Source organism: Ranitomeya imitator, chromosome 2 (assembly GCF_032444005.1).
Source record: "Ranitomeya imitator isolate aRanImi1 chromosome 2, aRanImi1.pri, whole genome shotgun sequence".
NCBI lineage: Eukaryota > Metazoa > Chordata > Amphibia > Anura > Dendrobatidae > Ranitomeya > Ranitomeya imitator.
Window position 1 is genome coordinate 230,413,063 of NC_091283.1, and position 25,854 is coordinate 230,438,916.

A 25,854-nucleotide genomic window follows, 5' to 3' on the forward strand; every position below is an offset into this window, starting at 1 on the left:
AACTGCTGAAGGGCAAGGCTCCAGCATAGCAACCTGCCGTTGGTTCCACACATGGCGTTTAGCCAGCGCAGAGGGTTGTGGTCGTTCACCACAGTGAAGGGGCGACCGTACAAGTAGGGCTGCAAGTGCTACAGTGCCCAGACTATGGCCAGGCACTCCTTCTCGATGGTGGAGTAGGCCACTTCCCTCGGCACAAGTTTCCGGCTCAGGTATAACACGGGGTGCTCGTGGTCCTCCGAGTCAACCTGGCTGAGCACAGCACCAAGGCCAAACTCGCTGGCGTCGGTCTGCACCAAGAACGGTCGACTGCTTTCAACACAGGGGCATTGCACAGTGCAGTTTTCAACGCCTGGAAGGCCCCCTCACAGCCATCTGTCCAGTTGACAATGTGGGGTAGCTTCTTCCTGGTGAGGTCCGTCAAAGGTTTTGCCAGGCTACTATAGTGCTGTACGAAGCGCCTATAGTACCCTGCAGTGCCCAGGAAGGACATCACCTGTTTCTTGGTCATGGGAGTGGGCCAGTTCACGATCGCGCCCACTTTCTCCGGCTCTGGCTTCAGGGTGTTCCCGCCTACCCGGTGCCTCAGGTAGTGAACCTCCCTCATGCCCATCTGGCACTTTCCCGGCTTGATAGTCAGTCCTGCTTGGTGAATTCGCCTGAGCACCTCCTCGAGATGCTGCAGGTGTTCCTCCCAGGAGGAACTGAAGATGGCAATGTCATCCAAGTACGCCACGGCGTACGTCTCCAGTCCCTGAAGCAGGAGGTTGACCATCCGCTGGAAAGTGGCAGGGGCATTTTTCATGCCGAAGGGCATGACCGTGGACTTGTACAGTCCAAAGGGTGTGATAAAGGCGGACTTCTCCTGTGCCTCGGGGCTCAGGGGAATCTGCCAGTATCCTCGACTCAGATCCATTATTGTTAGGTAATCTGCACCAGCTATCTTATCCAGCAGCTCCTCGATGCGCGGCATTGGGTGCGCATCAGAGGCTGTGATGGCGTTGAGCCCCCTGTAGTCCACGCAGAACCGGGTGGTCCGGTCCTTCTTTGGCACGAGAACTACAGGTGATACCCACGCGCTCTTTGACCGTCGAATCACCCCCAGCTGTAACATCTCATTGATCTCTTGGCGCATAATCTGCGGCACCTGGTCAGAGATTCGATAGGGTGTTCGCCGTAGTGGGGCGTGATTCCCGGTGTCCACCTCGTGGACTGCTAACTCAGTCCTCCCAGGTCGGTTGGAGAACACGACCCGGAAGGGTTCCAGTGTGGTTTGCAACTGCAACCGCTGGGGTTCAGTTAACGAGGCGCTTACCTCCACATCCTCGATGGACCCATTGGCCTTGGCTTGGGCCAGCATGTCCAGGAGGGTGTCTTCCTCCCCATCTTCGGTCAAGCTGCAGACCGGTAGGACGAAAGGTTCAGGTTCGTGATGAGCCTTCTTCATGTTGACGTGAAAGACCTTTCGCCTACCCCGAGCGTGGTCAAGCGTGACCACGTACGTGACCGGGTTGAGCTGTTGGTGGACGACGTACGGGCCCACCCAGGCTGCCTGAAGCTTATCCGTTGGTACGGGGACCAGCACCCACACCTTTTGACCCACGTGGTAGGTCCGCTCCCGGGCGTTCTGGTCATACCAGTGCTTCTGATCAGCCTGAGCCTGCGTCATGTTGTCATGCACCAACTGCGTCAAGGTCTGCATCTTGTCACGGAAGCGCATGACATACTCCACTATGGACACTTCAGAAGGGTTCGGCTCCTCTTCCCAGGATTCTCTTACCAACCCAAGGGGTCCCTGGACTCGCCTGCCAAACAGGAGCTCGAAGGGGGAGAACCCCGTCGAGGCCTGCGGAACCTCTCGGTAAGCGAACAGCAGGTGTGGGAGGTACCGCTCCCAGTCGCGCCCTTGAGTCTCAACCAGCATGCATAGCATCTGTTTGAGGGTACCATTGAAGCGTTCACACAAGCCATTGGTCTGTGGGTGATACACACTCGATACCAGGTGCTTCACCTGCATTCTCTTACCGAGAGCCTCCATTAGGCGAGACATAAATTGGGTCCCTTGATCAGTAAGCATTTCCCTGGGAAATCCTACATGTGAAAAGATGGCCAACAGGGCATCCGCCACCTTATCTGCCCTAGTTGACGACAGAGCTACTGCCTCTGGTGTTGTGAATTCTGTTATCGAACTCCCTCCTGTGGTCGTGAGTGGTACTTCGGCGGGTTCTGTCCATGGACTCCCTCTGGTGGCTGTGAGTGGAGCTGCTGGTTCTGAGGTTCCTTCCACAGGTGACCTAGTTTATTCTTTGGCTGGCTGCTCTATTTAACTCCACTCAGATCGTTACTCCATGCCAGCTGTCAATGTTCTAGTACTGGTTCAGTTCGCTCTTGGATCTTTCTGGTGACCTGTCTACTCCAGCAGGAGCTAAGTCCCTGCTAGTTTATTTGTTGTTCTTTGTTTTCTTGTCCAGCTTGCTATCATGATTTTGCCTTGCTAGCTGGAAGCTCTGGGATGCAGAGTGGCACCTCCGCACCGTGAGTCGGTGCGGGGGTCTTTTTGCACACTCTGCGTGGTCTTTTTGTAGTTTTTTGTGCTGACCGCAAAGTTACCTTTTCTATCCTCAGTCTGTTTAGTAAGTCTGGCCTCCCTTTGCTGAAACTTGTTTCATTCCTGTGTTTGTGACTTTCATCTTAATTCACAGTCAATATTTGTGGGGGGCTGCCTTTTTCTTTGGGGAATTTCTCTGAGTCAAGGTAGGCTTTATTTTCTATCTCTAGGGCTAGTTAGCTCTTAGGCTGTGAAGAGGCGTCTAGTGTTATGTTTGCTAATGACAGGTGTTATGAAGGCAATCCAGAAACACAGTGTGCATAGCGATCAGAGCGCACACAGTGATCTGACAAATACCCAAAAATACAAGAACGAGCTCTGAGACGTGGAAACTCTGTAGACTGCACACCTGATCCTATCCTAAACACAACTAAAAGCGGCTGTGGATTGCGCCTAACAACTACCTAGGCAACTCGGCACAGCCTAAGAAACTAGCTAGCCTGAAGATAGAAAAATAGGCCTGACTTGCCCCAGAGAAATTCCCCAAAGGAAAAGGCAGCCCCCCACATATAATGACTGTGAGTAAGATGAAAAGACAAAACGTAGGGATGAAATAGATTCAGCAAAGTGGGGCCCGATATTCTAGGACAGAGCGAGGACAGTAAAGCGAACTTTGCAGTCTACAAAAAACCCTAAAGCAAAACCACGCAAGGGGGGCAAAAAAAACCCACCGTGCCGAACTAACGGCACGGCGGTACACCCTTTGCGTCTCAGAGCTTCCAGCAAAACAAAAGACAAGCTGGACAGAAAAAAAGCAACAAAAAAGCAAAAAGCACTTAGCTATACAGAGCAGCAGGTCACAGGAACAATCAGGAGAAGCTCAGATCCAACACTGAAACATTGACAAGGAGCAAGGATAGCAGAATCAGGCGGAGTTAAGTAATGAAGCAGTTAACGAGCTCACCAGAACACCTGAGGGAGGAAGCTCAGAAGCTGCAGTACCACTTGTGACCACAGGAGTGAATTCAGCCACAGAATTCACAACAGTCTAGGCAGAGTTAGGTACGCTCCACGGCTATTTTTAGTGTGTGTGATAGGATTAGGGGTTGCGGTCAGCAGAGCTCCCACTTCCCAGAGCTTGTCCTGTGTTAGTTTAACCATCAGGTCATTCCGGGTGCTCCTAACCACCAGGTCCATAACAGTACAGCTGGCCCAAAGTGTTAATGCATCTCAATATAGGGATAAGAGAAGTTCTGAGACCATTTTTTTTCTCTGCAGTGTGTTTTGTCTTTCTTTTCCCCTTAACCTCTGGGTGGTTCAGGACACAGGTGTAGATATGGACATTCAAGGTCTGTCCTCTTCTGTGGATCATCTCACTGCAAGGGTACAAAGCATTCAAGATTTTGTAGTTCAGAATCCGATGTTAGAGCCTAGAATTCCAATTCCTGATTTGTTTTCTGGGGATAGATCTAAATTCCTGAATTTCAAAAATAATTGTAAACTGTTTCTTGCTTTGAAATCCCGCTCCTCTGGTGACCCTGTTCGGCAAGCAAAACTCATTATTTCTTTGTTGCGTGGCGACCCTCAAGACTGGGCATTTTCCCTTGCGCCAGGAGAACCTGCATTGCGTGATGTAGATGCGTTTTTTCTGGCGCTTGGATTGCTTTATGATGAACCAAATTCAGTGGATCAGGCAGAGAAAATCTTGCTGGCTTTGTGTCAGAGTCAGGATGAAGCGGAGGTATATTGTCAGAAGTTTAGAAAGTGGTCTGTGCTTACTCAGTGGAATGAGTGTGCCCTGGCGGCAATTTTCAGAAAGGGTCTTTCTGAAGACCTTAAGGATGTTATGGTGGGATTTCCCACGCCTGCTGGTCTGAATGAGTCTATGTCCTTGGCCATTCAGATCGATCGGCGCTTGCGTGAGCGCAAAGCTGTGCACCATTTGGCAGTATTCTCTGAGCAGAGGCCTGAGCCTATGCAATGTGATAGGACTTTGACCAGAGCTAAACGGCAAGAACACAGACGTCAGAATGGGCTGTGTTTTTACTGTGGTGACTCCACTCATGCTATCTCCGATTGTCCTAAGCGCACTAAGCGGTTCGCTAGGTCTGCCACCATTGGTACGGTACAGTCTAAATTTCTTTTGTCCGTTACTCTGATTTGCTCTTTGTAGTCTGTTATGAAAGGTAATTCAGTACCACAATGGACATAGAGGTCAGCGCACATACAGTGACCTGGCAATGACCCAAAAAACAAGAACGAGCTCTGAGACGTGGGAACTCTGTTGACCGCAATCCCTAATCCTCTCCAACCACACTAAAGGCAGCCGTGGATTGCGCCTAACGCTCCCTATGCAACTCGGCACGGCCTGAGAAACTAGCTAGCCTGAAGATAGAATATAAGCCTACCTTGCCTCAGAGAAATATCCCCAAAGGAAAAGGCAGCCCCCACATATAATGACTGTGAGTTAAGATGAAAAGACAAACGTAGAGATGAAATAGATTTAGCAAAGCGAGGCCCAACTTTCTGAACAGAGCAAGGATAGGAAAGGTAACTTTGCGGTCAACACAAAACCCTACAAAAACCACGCAAAGGGGGCAAAAAGACCCTCCGTACCGAACTAACGGCACGGAGGTACACCCTCTGCGTCCCAGAGCTTCCAGCAAGCAGGAAAAAACAAATAGACAAGCTGGACAGAAAAAAACAGCAACAAATAGCAAAGAATAACTTAGCTATGCAGAGCAGCAGGCCACAGGAACGATCCAGGAGGAGACAGGTCCAATACTAGAACATTGACTGGAGGCCAGGATCAAAGCACTAGGTGGAGTTAAATAGAGCAGCACCTAACGACTTCACCATATCACCTGAGGAAGGAAACTCAGAAGCCGCAGTACCACTTTCCTCCACCAACGGAAGCTCACAGAGAGAATCAGCCGAAGTACCACTTGTGACCACAAGAGGGAGCTCTGCCACAGACTTCACAACAGTACCCCCCCCTTGAGGAGGGGTCACCGAACCCTCACGAGAGCTCCCAGGACGACCAGGATGAGCCATATGAAAGGCACGAACAAGATCGGGAGCATGGACATCAGAGGCAAAGACCCAGGAATTATCTTCCTGAACATAACCCTTCCACTTAACCAGATACTGGAGTTTCCGTCTAGATACACGAGAATCCAAAATCTCCACAATATACTCCAACTCCCCCTCCACCAAAACCGGGGCAGGAGGATCAACAGATGGAACCACGGGTGCCACGTATCTCCGCAACAATGACCTATGGAATACGTTATGTATGGAAAAAGAATCTGAAAGGGTCAGACGAAAAGACACAGGATTAAGAACCTCAGAAATCCTATACGGACCAATAAAACGAGGTTTCAACTTAGGAGAGGAAACCTTCATAGGAATATGACGAGAAGATAACCAAACCAAGTCCCCAACCAGAAGTCGGGGACCCACACAGCGTCTGCGATTAGCGAAACGTTGAGCCTTCTCCTGGGACAAGGTCAAATTGTCCACTACATGAGTCCAAATCTGCTGCAACCTGTCCACCACAGTATCCACACTAGGACAGTCCGAAGACTCAACCTGCCCTGAAGAGAAACGAGGATGGAACCCAGAGTTGCAGAAAAACGTGAAACCAAGGTAGCCGAGCTGGCCCGATTATTAAGGGCGAACTCAGCCAAAGGCAAAAAGGACACCCAGTCATCCTGATCAGCAGAAACAAAGCATCTCAGATATGTTTCCAAGGTCTGATTGGTTCGTTCGGTCTGGCCATTAGTCTGAGGATGGAAAGCCGAGGAGAAAGACAAGTCAATGCCCATCCTACCACAAAAGGCTCGCCAAAACCTCGAAACAAACTGGGAACCTCTGTCAGAAACGATATTCTCTGGAATGCCATGTAAACGAACCACATGCTGGAAAAACAATGGCACCAAATCAGAGGAGGAAAGCAATTTAGACAAGGGTACCAAATGGACCATCTTAGAGAAGCGATCACAGACCACCCAAATGACTGACATCTTTTGAGAGACGGGAAGATCTGAAATAAAATCCATAGAGATATGTGTCCAAGGTCTCTTCGGGACCGGCAGAGGCAAAAGCAACCCACTGGCACGAGAACAGCAGGGCTTAGCCCGAGCACAAATCCCACAGGACTGCACAAAAGTACGCACATCCCGCGACAGAGATGGCCACGAAAAGGATCTAGCCACTAACTCTCTGGTACCAAAGATTCCAGGATGACCAGCCAACACCGAACAATGAACCTCAGAGATAACTTTATTCGTCCACCTATCAGGGACAAACAGTTTCTCCGCTGGGCAACGATCAGGTTTATCAGCCTGAAATTTTTGCAGCACCCGCCGCAAATCAGGGGAGATGGCAGACACAATTACTCCCTCTTTGAGGATACCCGCCGGCTCAGATACACCCGGAGAGTCGAGCACAAAACTCCTAGACAGAGCATCCGCCTTCACATTTTTAGAGCCCGGAAGACATGAAATCACAAAGTCAAAACGGGCAAAAAACAACGACCAACAAGCTTGTCTAGGATTCAACCGCTTGGCGGACTCGAGATAAGTCAAGTTCTTATGATCAGTCAAGACCACCACGCGATGCTTAGCTCCTTCAAGCCAATGACGCCACTCCTCGAATGCCCACTTCATGGCCAGCAACTCTCGATTGCCCACATCATAATTTCGCTCAGCAGGCGAAAACTTCCTGGAAAAGAAGGCGCATGGTTTCATCACCGAGCAATCAGAACTTCTCTGCGACAAAACAGCCCCTGCTCAAATCTCAGAAGCATCAACCTCGACCTGGAACGGAAGCGAAACATCTGGTTGACACAACACAGGGGCAGAAGAAAAACGATGCTTCAACTCTTGAAAAGCTTCCACAGCAGCAGAAGACCAATTGACCACATCAGCACCTTTCTTGGTCAAATCGGTCAATGGTTTAGCAATACTAGAAAAATTGCAGATGAAGCGACGATAAAAATTAGCAAAGCCCAGGAACTTTTGCAGACTTTTCAGAAATGTCGGCTGAGTCCAATTATGGATGGCTTGGACCTTAACAGGGTCCATCTCGATAGTAGAAGGGGAAAAGATGAACCCCAAAAATGAAACCTTCTGGACACCAAAGAGACACTTTGATCCCTTCACAAACAAAGAATTAGCACGCAGGACCTGAAACACCGTTCTGACCAGCTTCACATGAGACTCCCAATCATCCGAGAAGATCAAAATGTCATCTAAGTACACAATCAGGAATTTATCCAGGTACTCTCGGAAGATGTCATGCATAAAGGACTGAAACACTGATGGAGCATTGGCAAGTCCGAATGGCATTACTAGATACTCAAAATGGCCCTCGGGCGTATTAAATGCAGTTTTCCACTCATCGCCTCGCTTAATACGCACAAGATTATACGCACCACGAAGATCTATCTTGGTGAACCAACTAGCCCCCTTAATGCGAGCAAACAAATCAGATAATAATGGCAAAGGGTACTGAAATTTAACCGTGATCTTATTTAGAAGGCAGTAATCTATACAAGGTCTCAGTGAACCATCCTTCTTGGCTACAAAAAAGAACCCTGCTCCTAATGGCGACGATGACGGGCGAATATGCCCCTTCTCCACAGACTCCTTCACATAACTCCGCATAGCGGCGTGCTCAGGCACAGATAAATTAAACAGTCGACCTTTTGGGAATTTACTACCAGGAATCAAATCGATAGCACAATCACAATCCCTATGCGGAGGTAGGGTATCGGACTTGGGCTCATCAAATAAATCCCGGTAATCAGACAAGAACTCAGGAACCTCAGAAGGGGTGGATGACGAAATAGTCAGAAATGGGACATCACCATGTACCCCCTGACAACCCCAGCTGGACACAGACATGGATTTCCAATCTAATACTGGATTATGGACTTGTAGCCATGGCAACCCCAACACGACCACATCATGCAGATTATGCAACACCAGAAAGCGAATAACCTCCTGATGTGCAGGAGCCATGCACATGGTCAGCTGGGTCCAGTACTGAGGCTTATTCTTGGCCAAAGGCGTAGCATCAATTCCTCTCAATGGAATAGGACACTGCAAGGGCTCCAAGAAAAACCCACAACGCCCAGCATACTCCAAGTCCATCAAATTCAGAGCAGCGCCTGAGTCCACAAATGCCATGACAGAATATGATGACAAAGAGCAGATCAAGGTAACGGACAGAAGAAATTTTGACTGTACCGTACCAATGGTGGCAGACCTAGCGAACCGCTTAGTGCGCTTAGGACAATCAGAGATAGCATGAGTGGAATCACCACAGTAGAAACACAGCCCATTCAGACGTCTGTGTTCTTGCCGTTCAACTCTGGTCAAAGTCCTATCGCACTGCATAAGCTCAGGTTTAAGCTCAGGTAATACCGCCAAATGGTGCACAGATTTACGCTCGCGCAAGCGTCGACCGATCTGAATGGCCAAAGACATAGACTCATTCAGACCAGCAGGCATAGGAAATCCCACCATGACATCCTTAAGGGCTTCAGAGAGACCTCTTCTGAAAATAGCCGCGAGCGCACCTTCATTCCACTGAGTGAGTACAGACCACTTTCTAAATTTCTGACAATATACCTCTATCTCATCCTGACCCTGACACAGAGCCAGCAAATTCTTCTCTGCCTGATCCACTGAATTAGGCTCATCATACAGCAATCCGAGCGCCAGGAAAAACGCATCAATATTACTTAATGCAGGATCCCCTGGGGCAAGGGAAAATGCCCAGTCCTGAGGATCGCCACGCAAAAAAGAAATAACAATTCTCACTTGTTGAACTGGATCACCAGAGGAGCGAGGTTTCAAGGCCAGAAACAGTTTGCAATTATTTTTGAAATTCACAAACTTGGCTCTATCACCATAAAACAAATCAGGAATAGGAATTCTTGGTTCTAACATAGAATTCTGAACCACAAAGTCTTGAATCTTTTGTACATTTATAACGAGATTATCCAATGAAGAGCACAGACCCTGAATATCCATGTCCACACTTGTGTCCTGAACTACCCAAATGTCTAGGGGAAAAAAAAGGCAAAACACAGTGCAGAGAAAAAAAAATGGTCTCAGAACTTCTTTTTTCCCTCTATTGAGAATCATTAGTACTTTTGGCCTCCAGTACTGTTATGAAAGGTAATTCAGTACCACAATGGACATAGAGGTCAGCGCACATACAGTGACCTGGCAATGACCCAAAAAACAAGAACGAGCTCTGAGACGTGGGAACTCTGTTGACCGCAATCCCTAATCCTCTCCAACCACACTAAAGGCAGCCGTGGATTGCGCCTAACGCTCCCTATGCAACTCGGCACGGCCTGAGAAACTAGCTAGCCTGAAGATAGAAAATAAGCCTACCTTGCCTCAGAGAAATATCCCCAAAGGAAAAGGCAGCCCCCACATATAATGACTGTGAGTTAAGATGAAAAGACAAACGTAGAGATTAAATAGATTTAGCAAAGCGAGGCCCAACTTTCTGAACAGAGCGAGGATAGGAAAGGTAACTTTGCGGTCAACACAAAACCCTACAAAAACCACGCAAAGGGGGCAAAAAGACCCTCCGTACCGAACTAACGGCACGGAGGTACACCCTCTGCGTCCCAGAGCTTCCAGCAAGCAGGAAAAAACAAATAGACAAGCTGGACAGAAAAAAACAGCAACAAATAGCAAAGAATAACTTAGCTATGCAGAGCAGCAGGCCACAGGAACGATCCAGGAGGAGACAGGTCCAATACTAGAACATTGACTGGAGGCCAGGATCAAAGCACTAGGTGGAGTTAAATAGAGCAGCACCTAACGACTTCACCATATCACCTGAGGAAGGAAACTCAGAAGCCGCAGTACCACTTTCCTCCACCAACAGAAGCTCACAGAGAGAATCAGCCGAAGTACCACTTGTGACCACAAGAGGGAGCTCTGCCACAGAATTCACAACAGTCGTCCTATTCTGTTATGGCATTTGTGGATTCAGGCGCTGCCCTGAATTTGATGGACTTAGAGTTTGCCAGGCGCTGTGGTTTTTTCTTGGAACCCTTGCAGTATCCTATTCCATTGAGAGGAATTGATGCTACGTCTTTGGCCAAGAATAAGCCTCAGTACTGGACTCAATTGACCATGTGCATGGCTCCTGCACATCAGGAGGATATTCGCTTTTTGGTGTTGCATAATCTGCATGATGTGGTCGTTTTGGGGTTGCCTTGGCTGCAGGTCCATAATCCAGTGTTGGATTGGAAATCAATGTCTGTGTCCAGCTGGGGTTGTCAAGGGGTACATGGTGATGTTCCATTGCTGTCAATTTCGTCTTCCACTCCTTGTGAAGTTCCTGAGTTTTTGTCGGATTACCGGGATGTATTTGATGAGCCCAAATCCAGTGCTCTACCTCCTCATAGGTATTGCGATTGTGCTATTAATTTGATTCCTGGTAGTAAGTTTTCTAAGGGCCGACTGTTAAATTTATCTGTGCCAGAACACGCCGCTATGCGGAGTTATATAAAGGAGTCCTTGGAGAAAGGGCATATTCGCCCGTCGTCATCACCGTTGGGCGCAGGGTTCTTTTTTGTGGCCAAGAAGGATGGTTCTTTGAGGCCTTGTATTGATTACCGCCTTCTTAATAAGACCTCGGTCAAATTTCAGTACCCTTTGCCGCTACTGTCTGATTTGTTTGCTCGGATTAAGGGGGCTAGTTGGTTTACCAAGATAGATCTTCGAGGGGCATATAATCTTGTGCGTATTAAACAGGGTGATGAATGGAAAACAGCATTTAATACGCCCGAGGGCCATTTTGAGTACCTGGTGATGCCATTCGGGCTTTCTAATGCTCCATCTGTGTTTCAGTCCTTTATGCGTGACATCTTCCGAAAGTACCTGGATAGATTTATGATTGAATATTTGGATGATATTTTGGTCTTTTCGGATGATTGGGAGTCTCATGTGAGGCAGGTCAGAATGGTGTTCCAGGTCCTTCGTGCGAATTCCTTGTTTATGAAGGGGTCTAAATGTCTCTTTGGAGTTCAGAAGGTTTCATTTTTGGGTTTCATTTTTTCCCCTTCTACTATCGAGATGGACCCTGTTAAGGTTCAGGCCATTTATGATTGGACTCAGTCTACATCTGTGAAGAGCCTGCAGAAGTTCCTGGGCTTTGCTAATTTTTACCGTCGCTTCATCGCTAATTTTTTTAGTGTTGTTAAACCGTTGACTGATTTGACCAAGAAAGGTGCTGATGTGGTCAATTGGTCCTCTGCGGCCGTTGAGGCTTTTCAGGAGTTGAAGCGTCATTTTTCTTCTGCCCCTGTGTTGTGCCAGCCAGATGTTTCGCTCCCGTTTCAGGTCGAGGTTGATGCTTCTGAGATTGGAGCAGGGGCTGTTTTGTCTCAAAGAAGTTCTGATGGCTCGGTGATGAAACCATGTGCTTTCTTTTCTCGAAAGTTCTCGCCTGCTGAGCGCAATTATGATGTTGGCAATCGAGAGTTGTTGGCTATGAAGTGGGCATTCGAGGAGTGGCGACATTGGCTTGAAGGAGCCAAGCATCGCGTGGTGGTCTTGATGGATCACAAGAATTTGACTTATCTCGAGTCTGCTAAACGGTTGAATCCTAGACAGGCTCGATGGTCGCTGTTTTTCTCCCATTTCGATTTTGTGGTTTCATACCTTCCGGGCTCTAAGAATGTGAAGGCTGATGCCCTTTCAAGGAGTTTTGTGCCTGACTCTCCGGGTGTTCCTGAGCCGGCTGGTATTCTCAAAGAGGGGGTAATTTTGTCTGCCATCTCCCCTGATTTGCGGCGGGTGCTGCAGAAATTTCAGGCTGATAGACCTGACTGTTGTCCAGCGGAGAAACTGTTTGTCCCTGATAGATAGACTAGTAGAGTTATCTCTGAGGTTCATTGTTCGGTGTTAGCTGGTCATCCTGGAATCTTTGGTACCAGAGATTTGGTGGCTAGATCCTTTTGGTGGCCTTCCTTGTCACGGGATGTGCGTTCTTTTGTGCAGTCCTGTGGGACTTGTGCTCGGGCTAAGCCCTGCTGTTCTCGTGCCAGTGGGTTGCTTTTGCCCTTGCCGGTCCCGAAGAGGCCCTGGACGCATATTTCCATGGATTTTATTTCAGATCTCCCTGTCTCTCAAAGGATGTCGGTCATCTGGGTGGTTTGTGATCGCTTCTCTAAGATGGTCCATTTGGTACCCTTGTCTAAATTGCCTTCCTCCTCTGATTTGGTGCCATTGTTTTTCTAGCATGTGGTTCATTTCCATGGCATTCCGGAGAACATCGTCTCGGACAGAGGTTCCCAGTTTGTTTCGAGGTTTTGGCGGTCCTTTTGTGCTAAGATTGCCATTGATTTGTCTTTTTCTTCGGCTTTCCATCCTCAGACAAATGACCAAACCGAACGATCCAATCAGACTTTGGAGACATATCTGAGATGCTTTGTTTCTGCTGATCAGGATGATTGGGTGTCCTTCTTGCCTTTGGCTGAGTTCGCGCTTAATAAATCGGGCCAGCTCGGCTACCTTGGTTTCGCCTTTTTTCTGTAATTCTGGTTTCCATCCTCGTTTTTCTACAGGGCAGGTTGAGCCTTCGGACTGTCCTGGTGTGGATTCTGTGGTGGACAGATTGCAGCAAATTTGGACTCACTTAGTGGACAATTTGACATTGTCCCAGGAGAAGGCTCAACGTTTCACTAACCGCCGTCGCTGTGTTGGTCCCCGACTTCGTGTTGGGGATTTGGTTTGGTTGTCGTCTCGTTATGTTCCTATGAAGGTTTCCTCTCCTAAGTTTAAGCCTCGTTTCATTGGTCCTTATAAGATTTCTGAAGTTCTCAATCCTGTGTCATTTCGTTTGGCCCTTCCAGCTTCTTTTGCCATCCATAATGTGTTCCATAGGTCGTTATTGCGGAGATACGTGGCGCCTATGGTTCCCTCCGTTGACCCTCCTGCCCCGGTGTTGGTCGAGGGGGAGTTGGAGTATGTGGTGGAGAAGATTTTGGATTCTCGTATTTCGAGACGGAAACTCCAGTACCTGGTCAAGTGGAAGGGTTATGGTCAGGAAGATAATTCCTGGGTTGTTGCCTCTGATGTTCATGCTGCCGATCTGGTTCGTGCCTTTCATTTGGCTCGTCCTGATCGGCCTGGGGGCTCTGGTGAGGGTTCGGTGACCCCTCCTCAAGGGGGGGGTACTGTTGTGAATTCTGTTATCGAACTCCCTCCTGTGGTCGTGAGTGGTACTTCGGCGGGTTCTGTCCATGGACTCCCTCTGGTGGCTGTGAGTGGAGCTGCTGGTTCTGAGGTTCCTTCCACAGGTGACCTAGTTTATTCTTTGGCTGGCTGCTCTATTTAACTCCACTCAGATCGTTACTCCATGCCAGCTGTCAATGTTCTAGTACTGGTTCAGTTCGCTCTTGGATCTTTCTGGTGACCTGTCTACTCCAGCAGAAGCTAAGTCCCTGCTAGTTTATTTGTTGTTCTTTGTTTTCTTGTCCAGCTTGCTATCATGATTTTGCCTTGCTAGCTGGAAGCTCTGGGATGCAGAGTGGCACCTCCGCACCGTGAGTTGGTGCGGGGGTCTTTTTGCACACTCTGCGTGGTCTTTTTGTAGTTTTTTGTGCTGACCGCAAAGTTACCTTTTCTATCCTCAGTCTGTTTAGTAAGTCTGGCCTCCCTTTGCTGAAACTTGTTTCATTTCTGTGTTTGTGACTTTCACCTTTACTCACAGTCAATATTTGTGGGGGGCTGCCTTTTTCTTTGGGGAATTTCTCTGAGTCAAGGTAGGCTTTATTTTCTATCTCTAGGGCTAGTTAGCTCTTAGGCTGTGAAGAGGCGTCTAGGCAGAGTTAGGTTCGCTCAATGGCTATTTTTAGTGTGTGTGATAGGATTAGGGGTTGCGGTCAGCAGAGCTCCCACTTCCCAGAGCTTGTCCTGTGTTAGTTTAACCATCAGGTCATTCCGGGTGCTCCTAACCACCAGGTCCATAACACTCTGGGTACCGGGTAGCGTAGTCTACCACAGTAAGGATATATCGCTTCCAGAGCTGCTGGGGACGGCCAGCGGGCCCACAGTGTCCACCGCGATCCTCTGGAAAGGCTCCTCTATCACTGGCAAAGGGATCAGGGGAGCCTTAATAATAGGCCCCACTTTCCCCACCCTGTGACAGGTGACACAGGAGCGGCAGTAGTTTGACACATCTGTCCCCATCTTAGGCCAATAGAAGTGTTGAGACAGCCGGGCCTTAGTTTTGCTGATCCCCAAGTGTCCAGCTAGCGGGATCTCATGGGCAATCCGCAACAACTCACCCTGGAATTGCTGTGGGACGACCAGCTGTCTTTCCCTCAACCACTCCTTTTGTGATTCTCCGGGTACTGTCTCCCGGTATAACCTTCCTCATTCCCAGAACACCCTCTCCTTATCAGTCTCGGAGGTGGGCGTCTCGGCGAGTTGCCTCAAACTCTCTAGGCTCGCATCTGTGTGCAGAGTGGCCTGAAACTCCTGGCTAGGGGATGCCAGAAGCGATGTCAGGGTCCCTTCCCCACGGGAACCCTCTTGGACCTGCTCTGGGTCCACCTCTGGTTCAGTCACAGTGATGACTGAGGAGGGTCCGGAAGGCAGACAGTTATCTGCGTTCCGGGCACTCTGACTGCGGGTGACAGCAGCTACGTACGCTGTCTCCCCGGGGGTTTCTACAGGCCCATCAGCCGGCGCTGCTATGGGCTCTACCTCCCCATCCACCCCCAACACTCCAGGGGCAGTGCTACTTATGGGCCATTTACCTTCCTCGGTGGCACTGGTCACTTTCATGGCGTCACCTTCCTCACGGTTCCCATGCATCTCCCCATTTCCTGTAGCACCGACACTTGCCCCTGTTAGGGGTTCCTCAGCCGTCTCACTCCGCAGAGCGACGTGGCTGGGCACGCCTGTACCTATGGACACATTAACCTTCACAGAAAAATCATTATCAGGTTCAGCTGGCACAGGTACAACATTTTCACCATCAATCCTAGGGAAAAAATGGTTATTAGATGCATCATTACAAGATAAAGCATGGTCAGGTAACACATGCGATTTCCCATCATCATCATCATCATCATCAGGGTTAACTTTACCCTCATTAGTAGATTGGGGAGGGGTGTCAGGAACGTAGTATGCAACCAACCTCCCCAAATCAGTCCCCAACAAAACATCAGTGGGCAAATTATCAGACAGCCCCACTTCCTTCACCCCGCTCCCGGCACCCCAATCAATAAAAACCCGGGCCATCGGTAAGGGACAGCTGATGCATTAAGCGGTTCGCTAGGTCTGCCACCATTAGTACGGTACAGTCAAAATTTCTTTTGTCCGTTACTTTGATCTGCTCTTTGTCATCCTTTTCTGTCATGGCATTTGTGGATTCAGGCGCTGCCCTGAATTTGATGGACTTGGAGTTTGCTAGGCGCTGTGGGTTTTTCTTGGAGCCCTTGCAGCATCCTATTCCATTGAGAGGAATTGATGCTACGCCTTTGGCCAAGAATAAGCCTCAGTATTGGACCCAACTGACCATGTGCATGACTCCTGCGCATCAGGAGGATATTCGCTTTTTGGTGTTGCAGAATCTGCATGATGTGGTCGTGTTGGGGTTGCCATGGCTACAGGTCCATAACCCAGCATTGGATTGGAAATCAATGTCTGTGTCCAGCTGGAGTTGTCAGGGGGTACATGGTAATGTTCCATTTTTGTCGATTTCATCATCCACCCCTTCTGAGGTCCCAGAGTTCTTGTCAGATTACCGGGATGTATTTGATGAGCCCAAGTCCAGTGCCCTACCTCCGCATAGGGATTGCGATTGTGCTATCGATTTGATTCCTGGTAGTAAGTTTCCTAAAGGTCGACTGTTTAATTTGTCTGTACCTGAGCACGCCGCTATGCGGAGTTACGTAAAGGAATCCTTGGAGAAGGGTCATATTCGCCCCTCGTCGTCGCCATTGGGGGCAGGGTTCTTTTTTGTGGCCAAGAAGGATAGTTTGTTGAGACCTTGTATTGATTACCGCCTTCTAAATAAAATCACAGTCAAATTTCAGTACCCCTTGCCGCTGCTGTCTGATTTGTTTGCTCGGATTAAGGGGGCTAGATGGTTCACCAAGATAGATCTTCGTGGTGCGTATAATCTTGTGCGTATTAAACAGGGCGATGAATGGAAAACAGCATTTAATACGCCCGAGGGCCATTTTGAGTACCTGGTTATGCCATTCGGGCTTTCCAATGCTCCATCTGTATTTCAGTCCTTTATGCATGACATCTTCCGAGAGTACCTGGATAAATTCCTGATTGTATACTTGGATGATATTTTGGTCTTCTCGGATGATTGGAAGTCGCACGTGAAGCAGGTTAGAATGGTGTTCCAGGTCCTGCGTGCGAATTCTTTGTTTGTGAAGGGGTCAAAGTGTCTCTTTGGTGTTCAGAAGGTTTCATTTTTGGGTTTCATTTTTTCCCCTTCTACTATCGAGATGGACCCTGTCAAAGTTCAGGCCATTTATGATTGTACTCAGCCGACATCTCTGAAGAGTCTGCAAAAATTCCTGGGCTGTGCTAATTTTTATCGTCGCTTCATCAATAATTTTTCTAGTATTGCTAAACCGTTGACTGATTTAACCAAGAAGGGTGCTGATGTGGTTAATTGGTCTTCTGCTGCTGTGGAAGCTTTTCAGGAGTTGAAGCGTCGTTTTTCTTCTGCCCCTGTGTTGTGCCAGCCAGATGTTTCGCTCCCGTTCCAGGTCGAGGTTGATGCTTCTGAGATTGGAGCAGGGGCTGTTTTGTCGCAAAGAAGTTCTGATGGCTCGGTGATGAAACCATGTGCCTTCTTTTCCAGGAAGTTTTCGCCTGCTGAGCGTCATTATGATGTTGGCAATCGAGAGTTGCTGGCCATGAAGTGGGCATTCGAGGAGTGGCGTCATTGGCTTGAAGGAGCTAAGCATCGCGTGGTGGTCTTGACTGATCACAAGAACTTGACTTATCTCGAGTCTGCCAAACGGTTGAATCCTAGTCAGGCTCGTTGGTCGCTGTTTTTCTCCCATTTTGACTTTGTGGTTTCGTACCTTCCGGGCTCTAAAAATGTGAAGGCGGATGCCCTGTCTAGGAGTTTTGTGCCCGACTCTCCGGGTTTGACTGAGCCGGCGGGTATTCTCAAAGAGGGGGTAATTTTGTCTGCCATCTCCCCTGATTTGCGGCGGGTGCTGCAAAAATTTCAGGCTAATAGACCTGACCATTGCCCGACGGAGAAACTGTTTGTCCCGGATAGATGGACGAGTAGAGTTATCTCTGAGGTTCATTGTTCGGTGTTGGCTGGTCATCCTGGAATCTTTGGTACCAGAGATTTGGTGGCTAGATCCTTTTGGTGGCCGTCTCTGTCGCGGGATGTGCGTTCGTTTGTGCAGTCCTGTGGGATTTGTGCTCGGGCTAAGCCCTGCTGTTCTCGTGCCAGTGGGTTGCTTTTGCCCTTGCCGGTCCCGAAGAGGCCCTGGACACATATCTCTATGGATTTTATTTCGGATCTCCCCATCTCTCAAAAGATGTCGGTCATTTGGGTGGTTTGTGATCGCTTCTCTAAGATGGTCAATTTGGTACCCTTGTTTAAATTGCCCTCCTCCTCTGATTTGGTGCCATTGTTTTTCCAGCATGTGGTTCGTTTACATGGCATTCCGGAGAATATCGTTTCTGACAGAGGTTCCCAGTTTGTTTCGAGGTTTTGGCGAGCCTTTTGTGCTAGGATGGGCATTGATTTGTCTTTTTCCTCGGCTTTCCATCCTCAGACAAATGGCCAAACTGAACGAACCAATCAGACCTTGGAAACATATCTGAGATGTTTTGTTTCTGCTGATCAGGATGATTGGGTGTCCTTTTTGCCTTTGGCTGAGTTCGCCCTTAATAATCGGGCCAGCTCGGCTACTTTGGTTTCGCCGTTTTTCTGCAATTCTGGTTTCCATCCTCATTTCTCTTCAGGGCAGGTTGAGTCTTCGGACTGTCCTGGTGTGGATACTGTGGTGGATAGGTTGCAGCAGATTTGGACTCATGTAGTGGACAATTTGACATTGTCCCAGGAGAAGGCTCAACGTTTCGCTAACAGTAGGCGCTGTGTGGGTCCCCGACTTCGGGTTGGGGATTTGGTTTGGTTGTCGTCTCGTTATATTCCTATGAAAGTTTCCTCTTCTAAGTTTAAGCCTCGTTTCATTGGTCCGTATAGGATTTCTGAGGTTCTTAATCCTGTGTCTTTTCGTTTGACCCTTCCAGCTTCTTTTTCCGTCCATAATGTATTCCATAGGTCATTGTTGCGGAGATACGTGGCTCCTGTGGTTCCATCCGTTGATCCTCCTGCCCCGGTTTTGGTTGAGGGGGAGTTGGAGTATATAGTGGAGAAGATTTTGGATTCTCGTATTTCGAGACGGAAACTCCAGTACCTGGTTAAGTGGGAGGGTTATGGTCAGGAAGATAATTCCTGGGTCTTTGCCTCTGATGTTCATGCTGCCGATCTGGTTCGTGCCTTTCATTTGGCTCATCCTGGTCGGCCTGGGGGCTCTGGTGAGGGTTCGGTGACCCCTCCTCAAGGGGGGGGTACTGTTGTGAATTCTGTGGTCAAGCTCCCTCCTGTGGTCATGAGTGGTACTTCGGCTGGTTCTGTCCATGAGCTTCCTTTGGTGGATGTGAGTGGGGCTGCGGCTTCTGAGTTTCCTTCCTCAGGTGACGAGGTTAAGTCGTTAGGTGCTGCTCTATTTAACTCCACCTAGTTCTTTGTTCCTGGCCTTCAGTCAATGTTCCAGTATTGGTCTTGCTCTCTCCTGGATCGTTCTTGTGGCCTGTCTGCCCTGCATAAGCTAAGTTCTGCTTGTGTTACTTTTGTTTGCTATTTTTTCTGTCCAGCTTGCTATATTGGTTTGTTTTGCTTGCTGGAAGCTCTGGGACGCAGAGGAAGCACCTCCGTACCGTTAGTCGGTGCGGAGGGTCTTTTTGCGCCCTCTGCGTGGTTGTTTGTAGGTTTTTGTGCTGACCGCAAAGCTATCTTTCCTATCCTCGGTCTATTTAATAAGTCGGGCCTCACTTTGCTAAAATGTATTTCATCTCTGTGTTTGTGTTTTCATCTTTGCTCACAGTCATTATATGTGGGGGGCTGCCTTTTCCTTTGGGGAATTTCTCTGAGGCAAGGTAGGCTTATTTTTCTATCTTCAGGGCTAGCTAGTTTCTCAGGCTGTGCCCGAGGCGCCTAGGTCTGGTCAGGAGCGCTCCACGGCTACCTCTAGTGTGGTGTGATAGGATTAGGGATTGCGGTCAGCAGAGTTCCCACGTCTCAGAGCTCGTCCTATGTGATTAGCAACTTTCAGGTCATTTTCTGTGCTCGTAACCACCAGGTCCATTGTGGTTCTGAATCACCTGTTCATAACACCCCTCTCCAGCTGGTGGTGACTGGCTTCTGCACTTCCGATCTACGGTTGGCCTCATAGGCATCGACAATCTGCGCTGCTTTCGTCACGTCTTTGGGTTCTCTGTCCATCACGAACTGTCGCACCTCAGCTGGGCAAAGATGAAAGAACTGGTCTTTGATCATCAGGTCTCGCAGCTGTGCAAAGGTGGTCACTGACAGTCCTTGGGTCCACTGGTCAAAGCTGGGCCTGGGTCTCTCGCTCGGCTCGCTCATGGTATTGCTGAATCAGCTGCCGACGTCCCTCTAGGTCATCTGCGGCGCATTGTTGCAAAGCCAGCTGCAAGAAGAGGTATGCACCCCCCTGGTTACCAGTAGGGCCCGTATTCAGTGGTTGGACCTCTGCTGCAGCACCATGTTCGCTTGTGCTGGCTTCTGCGGCCTCTGGGCTCTGTGGCCTGGCTTGGTCTGCTTCAAATTGCACCAGTTCAGCGACCATTTGAGCATTGGTCTTGCCCTGGGGGTTCAGGCCATGGCACGTGCATATCCCAGCAAGAAAGTCCTCCTTCTGCTGGTTGTACCAGGCCTCCCCTTTCGCAGCCATGGTTGCCAAATAAAAGATAGGATAGAAAAACGAAGAGGAAGGGAGGGGATAATTACCAGTACGCAATTGTCTCAAGACTAATAAAACACTGAGTTCGTTCTCCAAACTTATTTGCGCAGAGTCCTCGCAAGAACTTTCTGCAAGCTTTTAGTGAGAGGAATGATTATTCAAACCAAATCACTAATGCTCTAAGATATCCCACCGCTGCCACCAATTTGTCAGGATTCCCCTGACTGCTGCCACCAATTTGTCTCGATTCACACCGTGACCGTCACCCCTACATCACGGGTCAGGGTGACTTTAGGCCAACAGACGGCTATCACATGTGCAGGGGGGCTTATCTTAGTTATCCCTCCACTGCTAACAATGTGATGAGAAAACACACACAAGGCTATTGACCTCTTAGTTCACAGCAGGGGCTTATTTTAGGTATCCCACTGCTTTTCCATATACCACGAACTGCAGGGATTTATGTATATCCCGCTTACAGTTCCACTTAACACTTGCAGCTCTCTGGCGCTCCCCTTACTCTCAGGTCAGATTTGGTACTGCACCTGGGGTAATTAGTCGCCAGACAGGCTGCCTGCTATGTACTGGCTATTGGGCACGCTGCAGCGACGCGATAAACTACTCCCACTCAGGCAGGAACAATAATTATCAACGCCGCAGTCGCTACAACATCACCCCAAAAGCCTGCACGGTATCACTGCCACCAGCTTCGATTAAACGGGTCCGAAGCTAACCCAACACAACAGTAGCGTATTTCCCTTCAGAAGACTACGTTTAGAGCATGGAGAATGAACTAATATATTAAATATTATATCCCATAAAAATTAGGCAGTGCTTTATCAAAAATATTTTCTAAAGATGTTACAAATGAGATAATTGCAAATATGTACAAGGGTAATTATGAAATAAACAGGGATTAAATGAGAAAAGGTAACACTCATATGTTCAAAGCATGGCAGGCAACCAGGCTAGTGGAGTTTTTTCCATACGTCCCAGCTCATTGGACGTGCTGCTGGCTTCAGGAGAAGACAAGAAGTCAAGAAGAAGTGACTCCTCAGAGCCTGCCAGACACTTAAAACCTTAAGGCTGTGACATCACAGAAAGGCTGGCTTATCCAGACCCTCCTCTCTCTACATTTTGACTAAACTTAAAACTATTCTCTCTAATTTCTATAACTTCGCTACAAAACATGTCATAGTCATAACAAACCCATCATTCATCTCAGATTAACGTGAGCATTCTAATGAGATCAAATATGTCCTATCTGGGATACATATTTACAAAGAAATCCCTACTTCTTTACCAGATGGGGTTAGAAGTTCATGTTTACAGCTGTTGACAGCTCCGCCGAGTGACGTTAAGGAATATATATTTTTCCTATTTCTAGCTTAAATTGTTTGCCTAATATCTTACAATAGCAGAACAAAGACTTTCATGAATCCTAAAAGTTTCTAGTTCACTTTTAGCTGGACAAGAGCTTACACAGCTGGAAATGCCGGTCGTAAATACCTTTCGGCCATAAAACTCCCCCCAGTACATTGGCAAAGCAGCTCTTGGCTGAGTGAAAGGGAAGGGGGACTTGTTAGCCCACAGCCTTGAGCAAGAGAAGCTACTTCTATGATATTTCATACCATATCGTGACAGTAGCCACCTTTTGCTTTGATGACTGCTTTGCACACTCTTGGCATTCTCTTGATGAGCTTCAAGAGGTAGTCACTGGAAATGGTTTTCACTTCACAGGTGTGCCCTGTCAGGTTTAATAAGTGGGATTTCTTGCCTTATAAATGGGGTTGGGACCATCAGTTGTGTTGTGCAGGAGTCTGGTGGATACACAGCTGATAGTCCAACTGAATAGACTGTTAGGCTGTGTGCACACGTTGCTTTTTTCTTTGCATTTTTTTAGCATTTTTTCACTATAAAACGCATACATATGCATCCCATCATTTAGAATGCATTCCGCAATTTTTGTGCATATGTTGCGTTTTTTCTGTGAAAAAAACGCATCACAGTTAAAAACGCAGCATGTTCATTAATTTTGCGGATTTTTTGCGGATTTCCCACCATATTATTGCATTTGGAACCCCCGGAATTCCCCCCCCCCAAAAAAAAAAAAACGCACGAAAAAAAAAAAGCATCCAGATTTCTTGCAGAAAATAACCGGTTTTGGTCAGGAAATTTCTGCAAAAAATCCTGACGTGTACACATACCCTCCGAATGTGTATTATGGCAAGAAAAAAGCAGCTAAGTAAAAAAAAACGAGTGGCCATCATTACTTTAAGAAATGAAGGTCAGTCAGTCCGAAAAATTTGGCAAACTTTGAAAGTGTCCCCAAGTGCATTGGCAAAAACCATCAAGTGCTACAAAGAAACTGGCTCACATAAGGACCGCCCAAGGAAAGGAAGACCAAGAGTCACCTCTGCTTCTGCTTATGTACACTACATATTTCACTACAAGCCCCATGTAACTCATAATCCAACCTAACAGTAGCTGCATGTAACCGCATCACCTTACCTAACAGTAGCAGTCCCATGTAACCGCATAACCTTACCTAACAGCAGCAGTCCCATGTAACCGCATTACCTGGCCTAACAGCATCCCCATGTAACTCATAATCTGACCTAACTGCAGCCCCATGTAACCGCATCACCTCACCTAACAGTAGCAGCCCCATGTAACTTGTCATTTAACCTAACAGCAGGGTAATCCGGCCATTGAACCTTCCCTACCCTCTTTCCGAGTCCATTAACCCCTTTCTGCCATATAGTGCCGGATGTCAGCTGTAATAATCAGCTGACACCCGGCGGCGATCGGCCGCGCTCCCCCCGAGAGCGCGGCTGATCGACAATGACGTACTATCCCGTCACTGGGAATTAAGTCCCAGGTCACCTCGATGGGATAGTACGTCATTGTCGATCGGCCGCGCTCTCGGGGGGAGCGCGGCCGATCGCCGCCGGGTGTCAGCTGATTATTACAGCTGACATCCGGCACTATGTGCCAGGAGCAGTCACGGACCGCTCCTGGCACATTAACCCCTGGAATACTGCGATCAAACATGATAGGGCGTAGGGAAGCATCGTGCAGGGAGGGGGGCTCCCTGCATGCTTCCCTAAGACCCTCGGAACAACACGATGTGATCACGCTGCTCCGAGGGTCTTCTACCTCCTCCTCCCTCCTACTAAGAGCAGGCGCCGGGAAGCCTCCTGCACTGCCTGTCACATTGCTGATCTGACGCAGTGCTCTGCAAAGTCTCAGATCAACGATCTGACCCTATAGCATGATATCCCCCCCCGGCCAATGTCATAATGTAAAAAAAAAAATATTAATATTAAAATTAAAAAAAAATCCTAAATAAAGAAAAAATATATATTGTTCCAATAAATACATTTCTTTATGTAAATGAAAAAAACAATAAAAGTACACATATTTAGTATCGCCACGTCCGTAATGGCCCGACCTATAAAACTGTCCCTCTAGTTAACCCCTTCAGTGAACGAGGTAAAAAAAAAAAATGAGGCATAAAACAACGCTTTATTATCATACCGCCAAATAAAAAGTGGAATAACACGCGATCAAAAAGACGGATGTAAATTACCATGGTACCGCTGAAAACGTCATCTTGTCCCGCAATAAACGAGCCGCCATACAGCATCATCAGCGAAAAATTAAAAAAGTTATAGTCCTCAGAATAAAGCGATGCAAAAATAATTATTTTTTATATAAAATAGTTTTTATCGTTTAAAAGCGCCAAAACATAAAAAATGATATAAATGAGGTGTCGCTGTAATCGTACTGACCCGAAGAATAAAACTGCTTCATCCATTTTACCAAACGCGGAACGGTATAAACGCCTCTCCCAAAAGAAATTCATGAATTGCTGTTTTTTGTTCATTCTGCCTCACAAAAATCGGAATAAAAAGCGATCAAAAAATGTCACGTGCCCAAAAATGTTACCAATAAAAACGTCAACTCGTCCCGCAAAAAACAAGACCTCACATGACTCTGTGGGCCAAAATATGGAAAAATTTTAGCTCTCAAAATGTGATGATGCAAAAACTATTTTTTGCAATAAAAAGTGTCTTTCAGTGTGTGACGGCTGCCAATCATAAAAATCCGCTAAAAAAGCCGCTATAAAAGTAAATCAAACCCCCCTTCATCATCCCCTTAGTTAGGGAAAAATAATAAAATAAAAAAATGTATTTATTTCTATTTTCCCATTAGAGTTAAGGCTAGGTTTAGGGTTAGGGTTAGGGCTAGGGTTAGGGTTAGGGCTAGGGTTAGGGCTAGGGTTAGGGCTAGGGTTGGTTCTAGGGTTAGGGTTAGGGTTAGGGTTGGTTCTAGGGTTAAGGCTACAGTTAGGGTTGAGGCTAAAGTTAGGGTTTAGATTACATTTACGGTTGGGAATAGGGTTGGGATTAGGGTTAGGGGTGTGTCTGGGTTAGAGGTGTGGTTAGGGTTACCGTTGGGATTAGGGTTAGGGGTGTGTCTGGGTTAGAGGTGTGGTTAGGGTTACCGTTGGGATTAGGGTTAGGGGTGTGTTTGGATTAGGGTTTCAGTTATAATTGGGGGGTTTCCACTGTTTAGGCACATCAGGGGCTCTCCAAACGCGACATGGCGTCCGATCTCAGTTCCAGCCAATTCTGCATTGAAAAAGTAAAACAGCGCTCCTTCTGAGCTCTCCCGTGTGCCCAAACAGGGGTTTACCCCAACATATGGGGTATCAGCGTACTCAGTACAAATTGGACAACAACATCTGAGGTCCAATTTCTCTTGTTACCCTTAGAAAAATAAAAATTTGGGGGCTAAAAAAACATTTTTGTGGAAAAAAAGATTTTTTATTTTCACAGCTCTGCGTAATAAACTGTAGTTAAACGCTTGGGGGTTCAAAGTTCTCACAACACATCTAGATAAGTTCCTTTGGGGGTCTAGTTTCCAATATGGGGTCACTTGTGGGGGGTTTCCTACTGTTTAGGCACATCAGGGGCTCTGCAAACGCAACGTGACGCCTGCAGACCAATCCATGTAAGTCTGCATTCCAAACGGCGCTCCTTCCCTTCCAAGCCCTCCCATGCGCCCAAACGGTGATTCCCCCCCCCACATATGGGGTATCAGCGCACTCAGGACAAATTGGACAACAACTTTTGGGGTCCAATTTCTTCTGTTACCCTTGGGAAAATAAAAAATTGGGGCAAAAATATCATTTTTGTGAAAAAAATATGATTTTTTATTTTTACGGCTCTACATTATAAACTTCTGTGAATCACTTGGTGGGTCAAAGTGC